This window comes from Microtus pennsylvanicus, chromosome 22 (assembly GCF_037038515.1).
Source record: "Microtus pennsylvanicus isolate mMicPen1 chromosome 22, mMicPen1.hap1, whole genome shotgun sequence".
Taxonomy (NCBI): domain Eukaryota; kingdom Metazoa; phylum Chordata; class Mammalia; order Rodentia; family Cricetidae; genus Microtus; species Microtus pennsylvanicus.
In genome coordinates this window covers 18,308,724-18,329,928 of record NC_134600.1, presented here as the reverse complement: position 1 = coordinate 18,329,928, position 21,205 = coordinate 18,308,724, and the positions used below count along the sequence as shown (strand labels likewise).

The window sequence follows — 21,205 nt, the reverse complement described above, 5'->3', positions numbered from 1 at the left end:
CTTTGATTGAATTCTTTCTAATCCATGATGCTTCTAAGACTTTCTTCCGAAGCCTCCCATAATGCTTTGATTCTTTGATAAGCCCCACACATACAGTGAAGTTTAAAATAAAACAATAAATATGACTGGTGAGCCCGTATGTTTGAACAGTTGGTTTTATTCTATAACCTAACATGTTATTACTAATTATTCCCTTCATCTTTTTGTTTGTTTTTTTTTATAGGTTTTCACTCTGTAGCCCAAGTTAGCCTGAAATTCACTGTTGTCAAGACTGACCTTGAACTCACAGCAGTCCACCTACTTCAGCCTCCCAATATTTTCTGTGTTTTAATTTTATCCTCTAGATTGCATTTTATGCTGGTCCATGATTTGAAGCCTGTCTCGCACTTCTGTATTCCCCATCATAGTAAGTACCCAAGAGATAGCACACGTTTTGATTTCCTCATTATTAGACATAATATATAGTTACCAATATCTGATAGTGACTGTGCAAATTCTGGAGGATTCTAACCAGCAAGGTAAACTACTTCAAATCACTGGCATATGCATGTGAATTCAGCTATTATAACTGAGAAGATCGGCTATATCCACATTGACCCTCATCTTTCCTTATGGACCACTCAAGGCTGAACTGTGGACCTGATATCTGATATAAAACAGTCTGCAGTTGGCATGTCAGTGTACCAGGAAGCTAGTCTACCTCCCCATAGTTTTCAAATATGCCAGAAGTAGAGGCCGTGGAGGAACAAATTTAAAAAAAAAAACTTGAGAGTTGTTTATTGGAAAATACTTAGAAGGCTACACTCCCACTTAGTTTGAGAACTTAAGATTCAAATATGATCCACAGAGGGAGCATCATGGTTTGCGCTGAGGGCCTAAACAGAATTCAGCCTTAAGAAAGTCAGCTGAAGGGCTGGAGAGATGGCTCAGCGGTTAAGAGCACTGGCTGCCCTTCCAGAGGACCTGAGTTCAATTCTCAGCAACCATATGGTGGCTCACAACCATCTGTAATGAGATACAGCGCCCTCTTCTGGTGTGCGGGCATATATGCAGGCAGAATGTTATTATTATACAGAATAAATAAATAAATAAATCTTAAAAAACAAAGAGAAAAAGAAAGGCAGCTGAAGTACTGGGTTTGTCTCTCATCTCTGTGATAAGGTTCTTCCTTTAAGCCCCTATGCTAGTCTGCTTTCTGGTAGTTGCTGTGAGCAAACACCATCAGAACACCCAGTTTGGGGAGGAAAGAGTCTATCTGTCTTATAGATACATGTCATACTCCATCACGGAGGGAAGCCAGGGCAGGAACTCAAGTAGGAACCTGGAGGCAGGTACTGAAACAGAGACCACATGGGAACACTACTTCCAGACTTCCTTCTCAGCTCACGTTCAAGTACATTTCTCCTAAGTCCCAGGACCATCTGCTCAGGAGTGACACCACCCACAGTGAGCCAAGGCCACATCAGCAATCAAGGAGGTGCCACAAAGACTTGCCTAAAGGCCAATTTACTGGAGGCCATCACCCCCCACTGAGGCACCCTCCTCCCAGGTGACTCTAGTTTCTGTCATCTTGACACAAGACCAACTAAGGCAGAGTCCCAATGAACTTTTGCTTCTTTCCATATGCAAACCTTATACTAGCCACTGTCTCTGTTATCCCGTGAGCTTCTGGTCTTCCGGGGGCTGACAAGAACAGAAACAGAAAATCACCAATTAAAATAAGGCACAGGTGGACCATGTTCTTCTCCAAGGTGGGTGGCAGGAAAGGAGATTTAAAAGGTGAGGCCAAAAGAAACGGAATGGTTTACTATTGCTAAGCTTGCTGTGCATAAGGAGGAAGAAAGAGAAATGGGAATTTTGATTGGCTCTAGAATCTTCCATTTTTCATAAAAAGACTCCAGGCCCCTCGCTGGAAAAATAACATTACTACGACAGTTTGGCCGCCCTGGGATCATCTGTCTCTCAAAGGTATTATCCAAGTAAGCCTAGGGCTAAACAACCCAGAATCTGATCTTGCAAGGCAAGCTATGCAAAATCAATGACAGGAACCTTCAGCATGATGGTCTCTGCACAGCTGGAACACAGCTCCATTCACTCACTCGCCTATTCAATTATCCGACTGTTCACACAGCTGGTCCATGCTGACCGGCTACCAGGTGCCCTGCACTGTGCTGGTCATTGGTGGCATTGCTGAGCATGCTCTCTTTAGCTCTCAGGTCACAGCGTTCTGTGGGGAAGGCTGCCATCCACTCATACCGTCACCAGACAACACATCCTTATTAACTGTAAAGACCCTGAAGAGACTACAAAGCCAAAGCCGCCGAACTGTATCCAGCTGGAGACCTTCGTTAATTAAATGATCCTTCCGTTGAGGTATAAGAAAGAAGAAACCTTTGAAGAACCCATGTCCTGGGAGGAGAGGGGAAGGACTTCTCTTCCCAGTTCACACCACCTCATAGGATTGAGTGTGCCCCCTCTGAACTGCCCAGGCAAGAGTTCACACAGTAGAGGTCCAGACACAGCAGGGCTTCCTGACTCCCCGGCTGTCCTCCGCAACTGAAGAGGAAAGCACACCCTTGCTTGGAAAACTGAGAAGGTCTCCCTGCATCCTCGGCAAAAGAACTAGCATGGAAGGAGATGAGTGTGTGCCCTGCGTTCTTCCTCGTTCCCAATGTGATGAAGCCCATCTAAGAAGGGCTGTCTGCAGAGTCCAAGACAGGACCAAAGCGTCATGTTCCTCACAAACTGCAGCGTGTGTTTCTGTAAAGAAATGTAGCAGGGAAATTTCTAGTTCTGAAATAGATTTCACAGTGAGTTCCCACTGTGAATTAAAATCAAGACAGAAAGGGTCTCCAGGGAAAGGGCCATAACCCTCGGGTTAGAGGGAGTTAATGCTAATCTGCCTACCATGAACTCAAGTGCATTTGCCAGAGATAGAGTTAACAGGAAAGTTACTCTAGTAGATGTTTTCAAATTAGCTTAACCCAAGCCACAGAGTAAGGCAGCAGAGTTGGCAATGTGCCCAGGGAGACCTTCCCACAAGCTGCCTGAGCGAGCCCTTTAAATGTCTCTGAACGGTGGGTGCCGAGAGATTCTGACTCAAGGTCAGGGAGATAAGGCAACCATAGCACAATGCCTTCCTTGCCAACTGCTTAGCCATGGCATCCACACGCACATTGCGCTGTTGAATACTGAGGAAACTTGGCAAAGTTGGGCCGCTCCGCACGACGCACTTGACAGGCTGGCTTTGTGTAGCTGTTCATGGAGCTGACAAGGAACACTGAGAAGACAGACAAATTGTCAGTGACGACAGATGCGAGTTAGAAGTGAATATGAAAATAAACGGTTTCATTTCTGGCAAATTCTAGGAAGAGGGAAGAGGGTGCGTTTACATTTTCCTTGTGTATTCAGGGCATTGCTATGTAGTTTGTAACCAACTGCAAAATACTCAGTCACATCCCAGCCACCCCGGTTAGCAAGGTATCAGGCAGAGTGTCCTGTGAGCATGGGTTTTCCTCACTGGGTTAACTTCTTTCCCCGAAGTTATTAACTTGTCTCAGAGGAAGAAAATGATAAATATCAGTCAGGGAAATCTTAAGGCATTTAAGGATGCAGACTCAGCCCCAGCACCTACTACAATGAAGGCTGGGAAACCGTTGAGTCAGCATTTCTGTGCAAGACCAGCCTCGTGAAAATCACCCAAGGAGCAGTGGGCCTCAAAGGAAGGTCACTCGCTCTCCAAACTGCCTGACCTACACATCCATTTTTGTTGCTCTTCCTCTTAATCCCATTTGTGTGTAGGTTCGTACATCGCACGGTTGCAGAGAAGGAAGCCGTTAATATAAATTATGGAACTAAATGGATATGAGTTGAAGAAAAGGTTCTGGTATTCGCATTCACTGCCATCATCAGCCTCCATGTCTGTTAAATTAAAGAGGATGGCAGATGGCTGGTCATAAACCTTCTGTTGTGGAGAATGTCTCAGGTCCTCCTCCTAGAAACAAATCTTGGGCTACTCCTGACCAGGACCAAATCTAGTAAAAGAAACCTTCACCAGTGTTGAAAAATTATCAGACTGCAACGTCTCCCATGCTTTAAAATAATGAAGGACATCTTCAGGGGCACTATGATGATTCCTTTCTTTGAAAACATAGACCTGGAAGCACTTAGGACTTTTCTGGGAATAGAGACAGTCCAAGGTATTGGGTGCTTTTCAACCACCAATGTTCTCAGCAGCAACAAAATTTTCTGGAATGCTGCCAAAAGGCCTTCTTAAGATAACAGTCATCTGATTTTTAAAAGATTTATGTTTTTAATTGTGGATATGTGTGTATGTGCACTTGGGGGCAGAGACCAGAAGAGTCCAGAAGAGGGCACTAAAGTTCATGAATTTGGAATTAAAAACAGTTGCGAGCTGCCCCATATGGGTGGGTGCTGGGAACTAACTACAGTTCTTTGCAAGAGTTGTGGGTGTCCTTGCATTACATTTTTAAGCACACAACAGACAACATGTAATAGGCATGAATTAGAATGATGAGAGGTCTGTATTGAGTTTTTCTAGACCCTAACTAGCCTTCTTGCTTTAAGGTAAATTCTAAGGGAAAACCAACGTATCAATGCAGAGAGAAAAGAAATAAAAGAATTCACAACAAAAGTCAGTTTCTAAAGAAAAGGAATCTTTGTTGTGATCCAGCTGCCCTCACTCCCTCTGACCGATAGCGGAACTTCCTTGTGGTCTGTAATTGACAAGGATGTTTGTGTTCTTTCTAGCCTGTAGTTTTCCTCAGAAGCAGTAGAGGTATAAAAGGCTTTAGCTCGGGACAAAACAAAGGTAGGTTGCTGTTCTTCCACCTGAAAAGCCGCCTCCATGTCTCAATCCCAGCACCCCAGCCAGTCTCAGCATCCAGGCAGCCCAGCAGTGCGGCAAATCTTCACAAACTCCTCCAATTGGAAGCCTCCTCAATAGAAACTAATTCTTTGCCCTCTGCTGAAGGTTAAAATAATTGGTGAGAATGATACTAAAGGAAAACAATATGAGTTTGGGTTGATTGCACCAATTTCATTATAGAAATGTTCGATGAGTAGCATTTCACTCATTTCTGCTCAACTAGAAAGTGTTATGGTGAATGAAAAGAGTGAACTCTATTTCCACAAGAGTTTCCTGAAGAAGAAAAAAAAAAGGAAAGAAAGAAATGATGGCGCTTGCCTCTACTGAACTGAAGCCAGAGTGATGGTCTGCTGTCTCTGCGCCATTAATCAAACAAGCTCCCATCTCAGGGCTGTTAATTTTATATGAAACATCAGTCTTGATGGCTGTTTGGAACAAAGGTATGCATTTAACAAGTCTAAGTGCATACAGTTCCCGTCCCTAAGTCTGGATTTAGTAAGGTTTTTAAAACATCAGAATTTGGAAAGCAGAAGATGTAGGTTTGTGGTATTTCTTGTGCAATATTTTGAGGTCCTCTTTCTACTCGCTTTGAATAATTGCTCTGTGATTCATCGTGTTTTCAGTCCTGTGGAAAAATGAATCTGGAGGGAGAAATGAGAGGTGCTGAACCATCACAGTCCCCACAGGGAAAGCTTATGTGTGTGCCATTCCCCCTCAGCACAGGGACTGGAATACGATTTGAAAAGCTTTGTCGAAAAAGTGCATCTTTTAAAATGTCTGTTAACTAGTTTATTTTTTTTTTGGAAAATTCCTACAAATATACAATGTTTCTTGGTCATATCCATTTCCCACCCCACCCCCCATGTTGTCCCTATTTAACAGCAAAACTTAGGATAACAGAAAGAGAGAGATACAGATGTAGTTTTTAAACTTAGCCTACATCTGCAAGTGTTTTCTCATGCAAAGTTACATTTTCTCTAAAGCAGGTCACTTAGTTTAAAAAAAAATTTCACAGAATTTTAGACCTAGAACTTGGAATGAATATCTTAAAGCAATGGTCTCAGCAACTTTAAGATGAACTATCAAATCCAAATCAAATGAAGAAGCAAGCGACGGACAACAGATTTCTATCAACTTCATTTCATCTCGAAGTTTGGACTTTCTGGGCCCAATGGGTAGCTTTTAAATTCTAGCACTTAAATTCTGAACATGTTATGCATTTGTTTAATGTATTGGATTTCCTGTTAAGCAACATAAAGACAACTTTCCTCTGGGCTTGTACAAACCAGAAGAGTTGCACCATTCCGTGCCTGCACATGATCTCCATCTAACTTGGAATAAACAGTATTGTTATCTACACAAAATGATTAGAATCAATCGCGAGTTGCCTCCCGAAACTGAAATTGTGCTGTTTAAAAGAACTGTTCGTTACGGTACCTCCTTTCTGATTTAAAACAGACAAACAAAAAAACTGAGGGGGGGGGAGGGTGAGCAAGACCTTTGCGTTAGGCCCTAAATGTCTTTCCTGAGTTCTAAATTCTAAGTCCTCCCCTCATCCCCGTTAGAATGACTGTCTTCTAAGAAGTCATTCGTGAAGACCACAAAAGATAAAGATCTGTTTGTAATGTGTGACTTTTATTATCCATCTTGAGATTCTGTTGTAACTTCACTTGCTAGGCCAGGAGGCGTGATCGATCCCCAGCCTCGCAGAGCTCAGAAACAATTTCTCCCCACGTCTCTCCTAGAGAGGAGTGAGACATCGCCCCTCGGTCCATAAAAGACATAACCTCTTATCCCCCACAGAGAGCAGGTCCTCCTAGCTTTGCCACCTGCAACCCCTTCCCGTCCATATGCCCTCCCGTTCTCAGACAGAAGAAAAAAAAATCCGCAGCGTTCCAGGCCAGGCAAGGGGTGAGGAGACATCCAGGGCCAGCACAGTGCCCGCCTGGCACTGGAACTCAGCGTCTCTGGAGCGGACACTCAGGCTGCAGTCGCCCCTTCCCATGACCTCGGAGACAACATGAAGATGGGAACTGCTCGCCTTCCCCGGGTCCTGAATGCTAGGTCTTCATCGCCACGCGGAACCACTAAGGTCCCTCCCGCAGCTGCAGCCACCCCTCCATGAAAGTACAATTTGTTATCTGGCCCAGCCTGGAGCAAGAAGAGGTGCTCGCTCCTCTCCCGATTCCGACTCCAGCGCCACTCATTCGGTCCCTTGAATACAGGCTCTAACCGCCTGCGGTGCGATTCGCGGGCAGTTGGCCTCAGAGACACTTCAGTGACACCCCTACCCCGGGACCCTATCCTCTGTGTGCGTTTCTCCGTGACACTGTCTTTGTGTCTCTCTGTCTTTTTTTCCCTATTCCACACACGGGGAAGGGGTCGCTCTTCACAGCCAATGCCAAAAATGTCACACACAAAAAGAGTGCAACAACTTGCTTTGCAAACGACTCAGGAGCTCATGGTGAAGTCTCCTGCAGTGAGCAGCAGCAGCAGCTTTCGCCTGCAAGGTGCTGGACTCCGGGTGTGAATTTGGATGGAGACATTAGAAACATAGGACCCGGGTTCTTATCCCCTCCCCTCCCCTCCCCCTCCGGGGACCCAGTCTCAGTTAAAAAGCTATTCCTTCTCGAACACCCCAGGGAGCTTCGAGGATCCTATGCCCGGGGAAGGGGGACACTGGCCACGGGGATCCCTAGGTCACCACTAGGACCAGACGTGCCCCCTGGGCAGAAGTCAGGGAATTCAGAGTGCCGGCCAATGGCCAGCAGAGGCAGCCCGCAGTCCCTAAGGATGCGCGGGCAACCGCGACCTCGCAGCGGGAGGTGAGCCGGAGCCAGGAGCCACCCAGCGCCACCGCCACTGCCGCCGCCACCGCCGCCGCGCACGCCCCAGCCCCGCTGTGCAGCCCGGCGTTACCTTGCCGCTGCCCGCAGTTCCAGTCCGGAACTCGCTGGTGGCGTCTGTCAATCTGTCCGTCCGTCCTACGAACCTCGGAGCTCGGGCCAGAACGGTGGTCCCGCGGCCGGGGACGCCCCTCAGCGAGGTGATGGGAAGGCGCCCAGGCTGGCGCTGCCGCTCCTGCCGCTCCCCGCCGGAGGAAGGTGTCTGCGAGGCCGTGTCCTCTCGCTTGCGGCGCCCAGAGCGCAAGGCTCGCCTCTGGCGCGGAGACTGAGCGCCGGGACGCAGCGGCGGGCAGGGGCGGCGAGGCTGGGCTGGTCACCCGCCCCTGGGTGCATGTTAATACGGCGGGGAGGAGGAGTCCCGCGCTTCCTCCGCCCAACCACCGGAGCCGGCGGGCGGGCGGGCGGGCGACGGCCGCGGCCCGGAGCCAGTCGCTCCCCACCCGCCCCGGCTACTACGGAGTGGCCACTGGCCTTGGCCCTGGCCCAGGCACGTGCGTCCCGGGCCGCGGGGAGGCGCAGGCGGCTCCCGGAGGGTGCGCGCTCGCTCTCTCGCTCGCTCGCTTGCTCGCTCAGCCTCCCGTGGCAAGTGCGTCCGCGCCTTCCTCAGAGCGGACTCGAGCAGCTCAGCCTGGAGCCCAGAGGCGGCCACCCGCTAGTGGGCGTGACCTATCCCTACCCTTGCGCAGCGTCTCGCGGCGTGGGGGTGGGGGGTGGGGAAGTAAACTTCCGCTCCCCTCTGCCCGGCGCTTGCTCCTTTTCTCTGCTTGCTATTCTAAGTACAGAAAGCAGAGCGTCGGTCCAGCCCGGAGACCCTGTCTATGGGCAAAGGGTTATTGGAAAGCTCTCCTCTCCATCCTCGAAACCCACCCTAGGATCTCTTGAAGAAGTAACCACTTAAGAAGAGACACATTAAGTAGAAAGGCTCGGACTCACACATCACAGAGGACTTCAGATCTGACACGAACACTCAAAACTGTTCTTCCTTGGCGACTCGGTTTCTTGTCTTTACATCAAGAGCTCTTGGGCAGGTTATATGGATTAGATAGATGATAACGTTTTTCATTCGTTCTGTTTTAATTAAAGAAAAGACAATCTCTTCCTTCTGTCCTCTGACATCAGCAAAACCTCTATCCTCTACCCTTTCCTAGAATAGCTCTGAAGGTAGGGTGAACCCACCAACATCACAAAAGAACCAGAATAACCGTGTAAATAAGTTAACTGAGAAGAAATAAAAGACCAAGTCAATCACTTAAAAACGCACCACGTTGCTGTTCTGCTCAATACTACACTAGGCATTAAGTATGACACTCAGGATCAACACTAGCATGCTAAAATGGTTAATTGTAGTTAATCATCATCTTCCTGTTTACTTCCGCCCGCGAAAAGAAATGTCATGTTCACAGAGAAAGCCCTTTTGTTCTTCAGCTCCCGGGGAGAACATTCTGATGAAAAGTATATAATCTTCTTTATGTAATTGTACCCAGAAAGTTATAACATAAGATTTAGCATCTGTTTTGTGTGCTATCTAATTATAAATATTAATAGAATATTCTTTTTAAAGAAAACACTTCTAAAAATGCATAGAAGTGAAAAGCAGTTTCCATAAAAATATGACTCAGATAAATAATCTCCACAATTTCAGTAAGTGATTTTCCATTAAAGAGAGAAAAAAATAACTAAGCTACTAAATAGAGGTAAACTCTGAGCATTCTAACAGAGCCGCAGCAGACTCAAGAATGACCATGTGGGGATGCTGGCCCTTCAGATCTGTCTCCTTGAAGAGGCCCTATGGAAATTCTCTTAATAATTTGGAAAGGGCAACTACAGGGCTTGCATGGGCTTCTAAATATGTTGAATCCATGCATATTTTTTAAAATGATGCCAAATATTTAAGAAAGTTTTCATAATTGTTAAGTTCTAACATAAATTAGATAACTTTAGTAAAGAAAAAATTTTGCTTGAAATCAAAGTTCTTTCTTTTTTATTGAAAATAGTTTTTTCCAAACAGCATATTCTATATAGCTCAGTGGTAGAGAGAGTTTGCAGAAACCAAGCTTCTTATAGGAGAATAATAATATCTGTACAATCCTGCTTTTGTGAGGCTTTTCTGACTGTGATAGAAGCCAAATATGACAAATGTAAGTAAAAGTTGTTCATTGGGAAGATGATGCAAACTTCCAGAATTAGAGAATGGGCTGCAAACAGTATTGTTAGTAAGCAGGAGCTGGGACAATGCTCACAGGGGAGGGATCAGGAAAGCTGGAGATAGTTTAGGGGTTTTTTTTATTATTATTACAAAGTCAAAAAGAGAGATAACCCAATGGGTTATTCTGCTCTCCTACTGCTGAACTGAGACTTTAGCATCATTGGCTTGAACATCTGAGCAGCCAGGGTCATACAGGTACTAACTGCCTGGCTGTACCATAAGAGAAGGAAACGCAGATGAGAACTCACTGTCCACAGTCTAAGGAAGGTCCATGGACTTGCCAGTCTTTGAGACACACATGGGATTAAAAATAGATAATTCATCAAAAAAATCAAAGTTCCAAAGAAGGAGAATTAGATGTTGAGATTGTTTTTATAAAGGGTAAATGTCTAGTTCATTGACTGGCTTCTGAATTTACATTATATTATGTTATATATGCATGTAATATATAATTTACATTATATATATATTCTTACAGTTACTTTAAAGAAACATTTTATAAGGAAACATGATAGTATTTTTGTTGTTGTTTATATGCTTGTGTTTATTTGACTTTGAAAAGATTAATATCTACCATCCGAATAAATTATATGCGCAGAATCTAAGCAGTAGACAACTCAGAGCTAGTCAGCTGTACTCCTGCTGCAATCGCAGTGTGTTGATTGAATAATACATGAAAAGATGTCCAGTCCTACTTCTTGGCACCAGTCAGTGTTACCTTCTGTGGGAGAGGGAACTTTGCCGATAAGACTCAACTAGAAACCTTGAGGCAGAAAGATTATCACCCTGCGCTCCTCTGACTCTTTGTAATGACAAGGTCCTCACCAGAGGTGGGGGTAAGGAGGGCCGAAATCAGAAGGAAAGGTGGGACTCTGCTCTCTGTATACTGGGAAGGTAAAAATGATGTGAACATGATGTACTCACGTATAAAATTATAAAAGTAATTAAAATAAAAGTTTTAAAAAAAACAAGACACTCCTTTTTTTCTTCACAATAAAAAGCAAAAACAGCAAAAAGCAGACCCGAAGCTTGAGGAGAACCAGACACAGCTACTCTGTCCAGACTTTCGTTTTAATAGACAGTCCAGTGAAATATAATTATCTTTTTAGCCTCAAGTGCTTTTCAGTTTGTCTTTTGACTTTATGTTTTATTTAGTGTTTTATGAAGATGGTAAGATTATTTATAGAATTGTCAATGCCGTAATACGATGGACAAACTGCTGCCCAGCATTTGATCTTGCCAGCTGTTCTCATCTGCAGGCCCCTCTTCCGCTTCCTTCTGAGAGAGTGGTTTGGTTTCTCAGGGAAAGAGAACTTTCAGAGTTTTAGCATCACACAACAGCAGAGCTCTCTTCCCACCGAGCTAGCAGTGGCTCACCCAGTGGAAAGGCAGATTCAGTATGCAGCTCATACCACACCTCAGACACCAAGGATGCTCACTTGGCAGAGGAAGTTCATTTCATGACTAGAGGTAACTACGTAAGAATCCGGAAGCCAGAAATAAGAAGTCTGCTGAGACTCTTGAGCTTTGCCACCACATCCAATTAGTCACCAAATTTCATTAGCTTTCTGAAGCAAGACGCTTTTTTGTTCACTCTGGTGCCTTAAGTTTTGGGTGAATTTCTCTTCTCTTCAAGATGACATTGAAACTCTTAGCTATGACTTGCAAAGTCAGTTACAATCATCGTTAGATTACCAAAATAATTCACTTGAGTGGAAACACGGCACATTTGGGACTGGATTAAAAACTTAATTAGTCATTTTAATACACTGGAAACAACAATTTCAGATAAGAAAAAGAGCAAGATATCCTTGAAAAGTCACTTTAAAAAATAGAATGTTTACCACAGAAGATTACAGCAAAAGAGTGAAAATAATGGAAAAAAACAGACATCCTTATTAGCAAAGTTAAGCTAACAATATTGTACACAATAGAAGACGGAGCTTATTCCATATTTTTATATCAAGGAACTGTAATATTTAACAATTCTACTTTAAGCTTTTTAATTTAGGAAGACATTTAATCCACTGAAGAGATCTTATAATTTTGCAGTATTCTAATTTCTCCAGAGACAGAAACGTTCTCAACAGACTACACTAAGTAAAAATTGGGCAAAAACAAATAATAGCATTAGGATTTGACCTTTGATTTTTTTCTACACAATACACCCTGACAGCTGCAGGAGTAATTGTATTATTCTTAATATTAATCTGCTTTCATATTGTATTTAATTTGGTGTCTTGTCTTTTTCAACTTCAGTTCATATTTAAGCTTGTCATGTTAGGTGGATTTTTTTCATAACCTTTCAGAAAAGGAAATATTTTACACATGGCCCTCAATGGAGATAATCCAAATTACGAAGAATTCATACGCAAATGACCTGAAATCAGCATAGGCCAACAGCAAGACCAGCATTGAGCAATGCACACTCACCTGCTGCTTGATGCTGTTTACACGGTTGTACAAAGGAGGCTTAAGGAAAACATCTTTTACCAAGGAAAGTGGGTGTAGCTCAGGGGAAACAAATGACTTTCTAGTGTATGCATAAAATGATGGATAAGAAAACCTGGAGGATTCTGTGAATAATGCACACTCTCCTAAGAGTTGATCCTTTAGATCTAAATCTGTCAGAAGATAGATCTTGAATTCTCAGAAGCATCGCATCCAGACATGTACTTAAATATTAATATCGATACTAACATACTTTTAAGACCTTTTTAAAAAGTAGGGATATGCTCAGGTCTGGTACATTAGAAAGACTGAAATAGATTTCTTAGGGATCATTTGGGATTCTGTCCCTATTCATTCTTTTTATTCTTAGACTAACCACAGCCTATTTTTATTTATTCTATTTGATACCAGGGGACTTGCATGAAAAAGAGCAAGGTATGTGTTCAGTCTCTAAGAAGTCTCCATTCTAAAGGAAAAATTAAAGATTAAGTTTGACAAGGTTAGAAGATGGCTCAGTGTTAAGTATCTATCCACCATCCTCTTGCAAGCATGAAGACCCAAATTGGGATTTTCATCAACCATGTAAACAGCAGCAGGGTAGCAGCATTTGTAATCTCAGCTCTGGAGGGATTGTGGGGACGGGGGAGGGACAGATGGATTCCTGAAGCTCACCCGATGGAAAGTCTAGCCAAAGGAGTGAAATGGATGCTCTCCAGGCTCAGCAAGAGACACTGTCTCAAGAAACAAGGAGGAGTACAAGCAATGGAGACATTCAACCCTGACCTCTGCGTTAGTAACATAAGGACTCACATACCCACTGTTGTAATAAATCTGCGAGCCTACCCTGCCACCTGGGTGGGTATCCTGTCCCTTTAAGAGACAAACTGGTGGGAGTGCAAGCTGGTACAGCCCCTTTGGATATCAGTATGGAGACTTCTCAGAAAATTAGCAAACAACCTTCCTCAAGACCCAGCAATACCACTTTTGGGTATATACCCAAAGGATGTTCAATCTTACACCAAGGCCATGTCCTCATCTATGTTCATAGCAGCATTGTTTGCCATAGCCAGGACCTGGAAACCTTAAATTCCCCTCAACTGAAGGACAGATAAGGAAAATGTGGTACATTTACACAATGGAATACTACACACAGAAAAAAATAATAACATCTTAAAATTTTCAGGCAAATGAATGGATCTAGAAAACTTCATATTGAGTGAGGTAACCCAGACCCATAAAGACAAATATCATATGTACTTACTCATAATTGACTTTTAGACATAAAGCAAAGAAAACCAGCCTATAAATCATAATCCCAGAGAACCTAGACAACAATGAGTACTCTAAGAGAGACATACATGGATCTAATTACATAGGAGGTAGAAAAAGACAAGATCTTCTAAGTAAATTGGGAGCATGGGAGAGGGTTAAAGGGGAGGGAAGCAGAAAAAAATGTATAGCTCAATAAAATCAACAAGAAAAGAGACAAGCCCATCCACTTTCAATCTCCCCCTTCCCACAGTGCCATGGGACAATAGTCTTGTACCCTGTATTGATTTGTCATTTGTATTGGTTTAATAAAATGCTGACTGGCCAGTAGCAAGGCAGGAAGTATAAGTTGGGCAACCAGAACAGGAGAATTCTGTGAAGAGGTAAGGCTCAGTCTGCAATCTTCACCCAGACTTAGAGGATGCAAGATGAGAATGCCTCACTAATAAAAGGTACAAAGCCACATGGCTAACACAAACAAGAATTATAGGTTAATGTACGATGTAAGAGTTAGTTAATAAGAAATCCTGAGCTAATTGGTCAACCAGTTTATAGTTAATGTAGGCCTCTGTATGTTCTCATTGGGACTGAACGACTGCGGGACTGGGCAGAACAGAAACTTCAGAGGCAAGTGGGTCATCCACCTTCTCTCCTCGTCCTCTTCTCTCTTCCTTCCATAACCCCTTACCTTTATACCTTATTCACTAAATAAACTCTATATCCAAGCTCTCTCCACATGGCCTAGCTGTCTGTCTCCCACACACCACAAGTCCTTGTGGGACCATCCCCAGGTCGTGCCATCATAAATGATAACGCCCACACCCACAGGAACATATATATACATATATAGAAGTGTGTGTGTGTGTGTGTGTGTGTGTGTGTGTGTGTAATGAAATGTGAAGAAAAAGCACATTAGTAAAATGCATCTTGCAATGCTTGTTGGTAAGTTAGTAATTACAACATTGTTCCTTCTGCTGATGTCCACACTGAGGGTGATTATTACACTTGAGACTCATTTGTGCTCTCATTAGGTCTTCATCATAAAGAGAATATAGCAGGAGTGTACTAGCCCTCCAATCAACTGACTTTCAACTACATCTCGAGCAGTTTTCTTTCCCAGCCTATATGTACTTATGCAAGCTTAGCTATGTTCTATGGTTATAGAATGAGTATTTGAGGTTTATTAGTTCAACAGTAAAATGAAAACAGTGAAGGAAAGAAAGTATTTTGGACTGCCTCCTACATAACTAAACTTGCATGGGCCATATTTTATTTATTCTATTGTGAAATTGATGCTTGAATTAAAATAGTTCCCTGGGACTTACATCAGGAAGTGGCAGAGCTGAACTTTGCCCAGGTGTATGGGTGTCAAAGGTTACATTTCACATCTCTCCAGGAATATGTGGGCAACTTTTAACACCATGGTAATCTGTGTATAGTAAACTCTAAAATGTGTTTTGTTGACTGGAAATTTAACAATTTTCATTTAATTAACCTTCTGACAAATGAAGAAAATTGTCTCTGTGAATAGATTCTGTAACTTGACTCCTATTTCTTAACTCACTGAATTTAATGATCTCCATTTCGTCTATGTTCTTACAAATGACCTGATTTAATTACTTATTATGGCTAAAGAATAGAAGATTTATGGTTTCCTCCTCAAGGAAACATTAAGTGTTTGAGAGGACTGATACATTTACTCTTATTTAAATATTATATAATATGCACATGTATTGAAACAGCATATGGTACCCCATAAATATATTTAATTATTTTGCTTCTGTGTTTCAGTTTTTAAAAAGAGGCCACAAATTTGAAAGAGAACAAGGAGGAGTAAAAGGGAGGGTTTAGAGGGAAGAGAAGGAAGGGGAAATGATGTAATTACATTGTGATCTCAAAAAAATAAAAAAAAGGGGGGGAATCTAAATTTAAAATACTAAAAAGATTCTAACAGATATTATCACAGTAAAGTACATTACATTTTTAAAGGCTACTGTCCCTTCTTGTTCCTTCCTTGGCCTATTACTAGTTAGTATAAGCAAGATTGAGACCAGAAACATAGACTTGTTCTCTTTGCAATTATTTGAAAGCATTGAGTTAAGATGAAGTCTCTTGTCAGTCTGTGTAACCCTTTCCATCCTTTATGGTTGATAAGATCCAAGTGAAAAATAGTGACTTGGCTCCAAAAGGTACCTTAGGGAACCATGGAATTTTGTTAGAGGTACAGACACCGTGTAGGCACAAGGAAAGAGATTTGGGTTAGCTTTGTAAATACTTTTGTTTCACAATATGGTAGTTTTGACTCTGGTCATTAACGCAACATTCAATTCTTGTAAACTCCTTTGAGAAATAATGTCAAGTTGTCAAGGTATGGATGTGTTATTTCTGTCACATGACTACCCTAGACATATCAGCCATAGCTCATGGAACCATTCCACCCACTTCTTGGAGCTGCATGTCCTTGGCTGGGAGACTAGAAATAAGAACCGTCTGAGGCTGAGGTGTGTTCATCAAGGACTGGGCACACAAAAAGAGCACAATGAGAACCCCAGAATCACACGTCATTGAGGCATCAATAAAAGAACAAAAACCAAATTTTTAAAAACATGCGTTCTTTAGAGGTCTTCTTTCAATGAAGCTGTGAAAAGGGGTCTACTTGCTCGTTCTTCGAGCCAATAAAATAGTTCAGGGGACAAAAGCAGAAAAAAAATATTAGATAAGGAAAACAGCAAAAAAGGGAGGAGGAGCAGAGGAAGGTCTTTCTGGTCTAAGGTTGTTTCCTTATAAGAAGGAAACAAATGTCAACAATGAGGACACACAATTCTCCCAGAACATTATTTCTCAGGTGATCTTGGCTTGAAGAAAAACTGAATGTGTCTGGTCATAAAACTAAGTTAAAATCATTTTGGCAGGTTTATTTTTTTCTGTCTCTTTTCTTCTCCTGTCTTGCAACTCTTTGAGAAAGTACCTTTTGTTGCTGTGATGAAATACCATGACCAAAAGCAATGTATGGAAAAAGGAATTTAGTTTGGCTTATGGTTCCTGAGTGCTGGAGTCCATGACACCAGGCACGGCAAAATTAGGAAGCTGGTAGATTACATTTTATCTGTACACAGTAGACATAGAATGAGAACAGAAAATGAGCTATCAACCCTCAAAGCCAGTCCCTCAGTTTCTCACTTCCTCTACTAAGGCTGTACCTCCTAAATATTCCATAACACCCCAAGACAGCACCATGAGCTGGAGATCAAATGTTCAAATGCATGGGCCTATTCACAACAATGGGGCAAAACAACAATAAGGAAATCCTTTGAGAAAATAGAAGAAAATCATAATTTCAATTTAAAATAGCACCCAAAGTACACTACTTCTTATAGAGTTCTTTGTCTAGAATATCTGATGGTTCCAATTCAATTTTTAAAAAAAACTACTAATTTACCATCAAGAACTAATGTATGAAATATAAAATTACTGTTTGAAATTGTACAGTACTATCAAATGTCTTTTTCAGAAAACTTTGATGCCTATCCTTGTAGTTGTTCCCTGCAGCCTGACTCTCTTCACACTCACGTAGTAAATGACTCAGTCACTATCCTCTTCAGCCACACCTCATATCTTATGAGAGCCAAGAACTGACCTCGGATCCAGTTCTGTACAGTATCCCCACGTGCCTAGCCCCTCTGCAAATCCCAGCATAGTAAGTGACATGTCCTAGAACAGTGCCAGGTAAACAAGGTGTTCTAACTCTGCTGCAGAGCACGGGTGGGTTCTTTCCGGGCAGTGTGACATCTAAGCATCAATTATCACTTGTGGGATTTCCATTCTTGTCTGCTCATTTGTTTAGCTTTCTCTTTCTTCCTTGCTCCTACTAATGTATTGCATATGTTGGTTTATTTCTTCCTGGAATCCACTGAGGCTGCAGTTTGTTTTGTTGTAAAGTTGTATCTGTTGATGCCGCTAACAAACATCTTCTGTATTCAACTCAAGCATCTCAAACAATGGCATGTCATCAATGGGTTCTAAGTCACCGATAAAGACAGTATCGGAGTCCTTTCTGAAGAAAGAAAACTATTTCTTAAACTAAAAATTATATTGTACCTCTAAAATTGTAACCATGTGGAGTTTGGAGAGATGTTTTCATGGTTAGCAGCGTATCCTGTTCTTTTAGAGGCTCCCAGTACTCCTGTCAGGTGGCTCACAAATACTTGTAATTCCAATGTCAGGGGAGTAGACCCTATGGTAAGCCACACACAAGTGGCATACACACACACACACACACACGCAACACGCACACACACACACACACACGCACACACGCACACACACACACACACCCTGCTCCTTCCATGAGATGATCTAACAATAACCCAGTGCCAGGCATGGGTCCCTCACTCCTCATCAGAGACATTTCTTTTTGCAGCAAAGGGAGATGACCACAGAAAGCTACAACTGGTCAGCATGCAGAGAAGAACAGATCATGTGGTTACATATATAACAACCCCTACACCTAAGGCCTAGGGACCATCACAGAAAACAGGGTGGGAAGAGTTAACTGCCAGATGATCACAATGTATGCTATGAGATACTATCTTCTGTATACAATAGGAAAGCTCTATCCGGAGAACCTAAATCACATGGCTGCCTGAACAACAAGGCCTGAAATCAACAAGGCCTGAAAAATGGCAACACCATTTGACATCCAACATACATAGGGATAAATCTCACAAGACCTCTCCCCTAGACGAAGAGCTATAGGAAGTCAATGTCTGCTGAGAAAGGGGAGCCAGTCTTCTCCAGAAAGGAGCCCAGTAATAGGTCTACTGACAGGAAGTCAGCCCTAAACTCATATACACATATGAGCAACACACACACACACATACACACATATATATTAAAGAAAAATATATAATATATATCTTAAATATAATGTTTATATGTACACACACACACACACACACACACACACATATATATATAATGAAAGAAAATGGTCATGGTTTTGAGAGGAAGTTGGGGAGCCACAGGTGGAACTGGTGGGAACAAAGAAGTGGGAATGTGGGAATGATGTAAATACAATACTCATGCATAAAATTCCAAAAAAAAATCAAAAGAAAGAACATAGACCTCAAAACTATAAAATCCTCCAGAAGAAAATACAGGAGAAAGTCTTGAGGACTTTATTTTAGGTGGCGACTTCTTAGTTTCTTACTTCAGGCCCTGAAGACTTGAGCAAAATCAATTATCTCCTCCGTGTTAGGCATTATTAAGCCAATGAAAACCCAAGGAACAGGCTTGAAGAAAACATTTTGTCCAATGAATAGCGGCTAAGGGAGCTGTATTTATCAACCATGAAGAAAATTCAAACTTAAGAATAAGAAAGATAATACCCAATTACAAAGAGGTTGTAACATATGAACAGACATTTTGCTAAAGATACACAGATGGTAAATTAGCCCACAAATAAAAATGCAAGATCATTAGTCATCAGAGAAATGAGGATTCAAATCATAACATGATGCCAAGAGAGTATTTAAGACTTCAAACGATGAAGAATATAGATGCCGAGGAGGAAACGAAGGGACTTGAAATACCATACATGGCTGGCAGGAATAAAGTGTGTTAATCGTTGGAAAGAATGTAGCTCTCTCACTTATGTTCAAAAACATTTTCTCGGAGCAGACTTCTTCCTGTGTGGACAGCTATGGTCATTTAACATATTTGTGAATGTCTATTGTCATTGTATTCCAACCTGTCCAAAATTAGAAATTACTCTGTCGCTAAACTAATTAAAGTAGAACAAGTGGCGGTACATCTTTACAGTGGAATATTACTCAGCAATGAAATAAAGTGATCGACACACTCAGAACAGGCGGGTATGGAATGAGGTCCGTTTTAAAACTCTCCCCAGTTATTCTGTTTATATGGTAAGTCTAGGAGTCCTACATGGTGAAGCATTTGCACCTCAACACTTGGGAGGCTGAAACCAGAGGAAGTCTGAGGCCAGCCTAGACTACCAGCCAACTGGGATTTAGCCTGTGCTGCAAGTAAGACCCTGTCTGAAAAACAAAACAAACACAAACCAAGCAAACAAACAGACATCCATTGGAGCAGTGGTTCTCAACCTTGCTAATGCCGCGCCCCTTTAATACCATCCCTTCTGTCGTAGTGACCCCCAACCATAAGTTACTCATGTTGCTACTTCATAACTGTGATTCTGTAAGTTATGGAAGTAAATATCTTTGTTTTCAGATGGTCTTAGGCAACCCCTGTGAAAGGGGCATTCAACCCCCCTCCCCCCAGAGGGGTTGCGACTTACAGGTTGGGAGCTACTGCTTTAGAATGAATACACTAGATATTGTCAGGAAAATTGGAACACTTGGGTCAAAGGACCTCACACAGGAAAACACAGTGCATAGTAGAATAAAATCTGGCATTTTCAAAAAAAAAAAAAACCTGTTGTTTGCACTTTTTCACCTCTTATCATTTTCATTTTATATTTTCCACTTAATATTTTATACATTTGACTCTCGTGTTTGCAGTGTACTGTGAGCACATTCAACACTCACTACCCTTTTTCCCTCCCCTTACACTGCCCCCCACTCTTCCAATCTAGTTCCCCTCCTCCCCTCACTTCTTTCTTTTTTCTTTTCTCTACCCTCCTCCCCTCTATTTCTTCTCCTCCCCTTCCATTTCTTCCCTTTTCCTTTTCCCTCCCTCCGTCTCTCTCTTTTTTTTTCTTTTCCTGCCCTGTGCAGGCAGTTACTGGTACTGTGCTTCAGTGTTTACAATGCTGATGTCATATGCAGAAGACAGCACCCCAGTAAGCTCTTCATCATCACTGGATGCCACAGTTTTCCCACCCCTCTTCTCTAATGTTCCTGAGGCCTCCAAATGGTTGGCACAGATACTGTGTTTAGGACTGAACTCGCAGCATTTGCTCGTTCTCATCACTCTGGACAGTTATAAATCCCCATTTGACTCTTAAAAGCATGCTAATTTGTGCAGCTTTATGCCAGGGGTGATGATTAATGTAATATGCCAGTCACCGAGGAAAGCAGCCGGAAAAAGCCATAGTGACATACAACCAGTTCTCTCACGTGCTTCTTACAAATTGTCGCTGGATTGAATAAAGCCACATGAATTAAATCAGTGATTCATGGTGGCCAAAGAAATATCATGAGAGGGCCAAATAACCACCCATGGAAATCCGAGTGTGAGCTTGGAAATCTTTAGCTGTGAGCTACAGAGTGATGATTTATGTGATGAAGTGCATGGGGAGACTTGCCAGCACTTTGTGTTGAAGAGTATTAGCAAAATTCAAGCTCCATGTACGTCAAAAGTAGGCCCGCCTATATGACAAACTAAAGAAAATGTAGCTTAGCTGGAAGACATGACATCAGGAGTTCTCTTACCTGGGGAACTAAGATATCTGTCTAATGCTGGCAGGTTTGGCTGAAATTCACTATAGCAATTGTATTGCAGAGG

General features: G+C 42.5%; 1 protein-coding gene across 7 annotated transcripts in view; it reads right to left on the bottom strand.

The window, feature by feature from the left end:
• The window catches only part of Dlgap1 (DLG associated protein 1), a 792,565-nt gene extending 784,179 nt beyond the window's left edge, over positions 1 to 8,386 (bottom strand). For 6 of the 7 annotated variants that reach the window (XM_075956087.1, XM_075956089.1, XM_075956086.1 and 3 more), the window contains exon 1: positions 7,808 to 8,385. The gene's annotated coding sequence lies outside the window, so the exon portion shown is untranslated. Of the gene's footprint in view, positions 1 to 7,807 lie in introns of all 7 variants that reach the window. The other variant, XM_075956092.1, reaches the window with a different exon arrangement.
• Between the last annotated feature and the right edge of the window lie 12,819 nt (positions 8,387 to 21,205).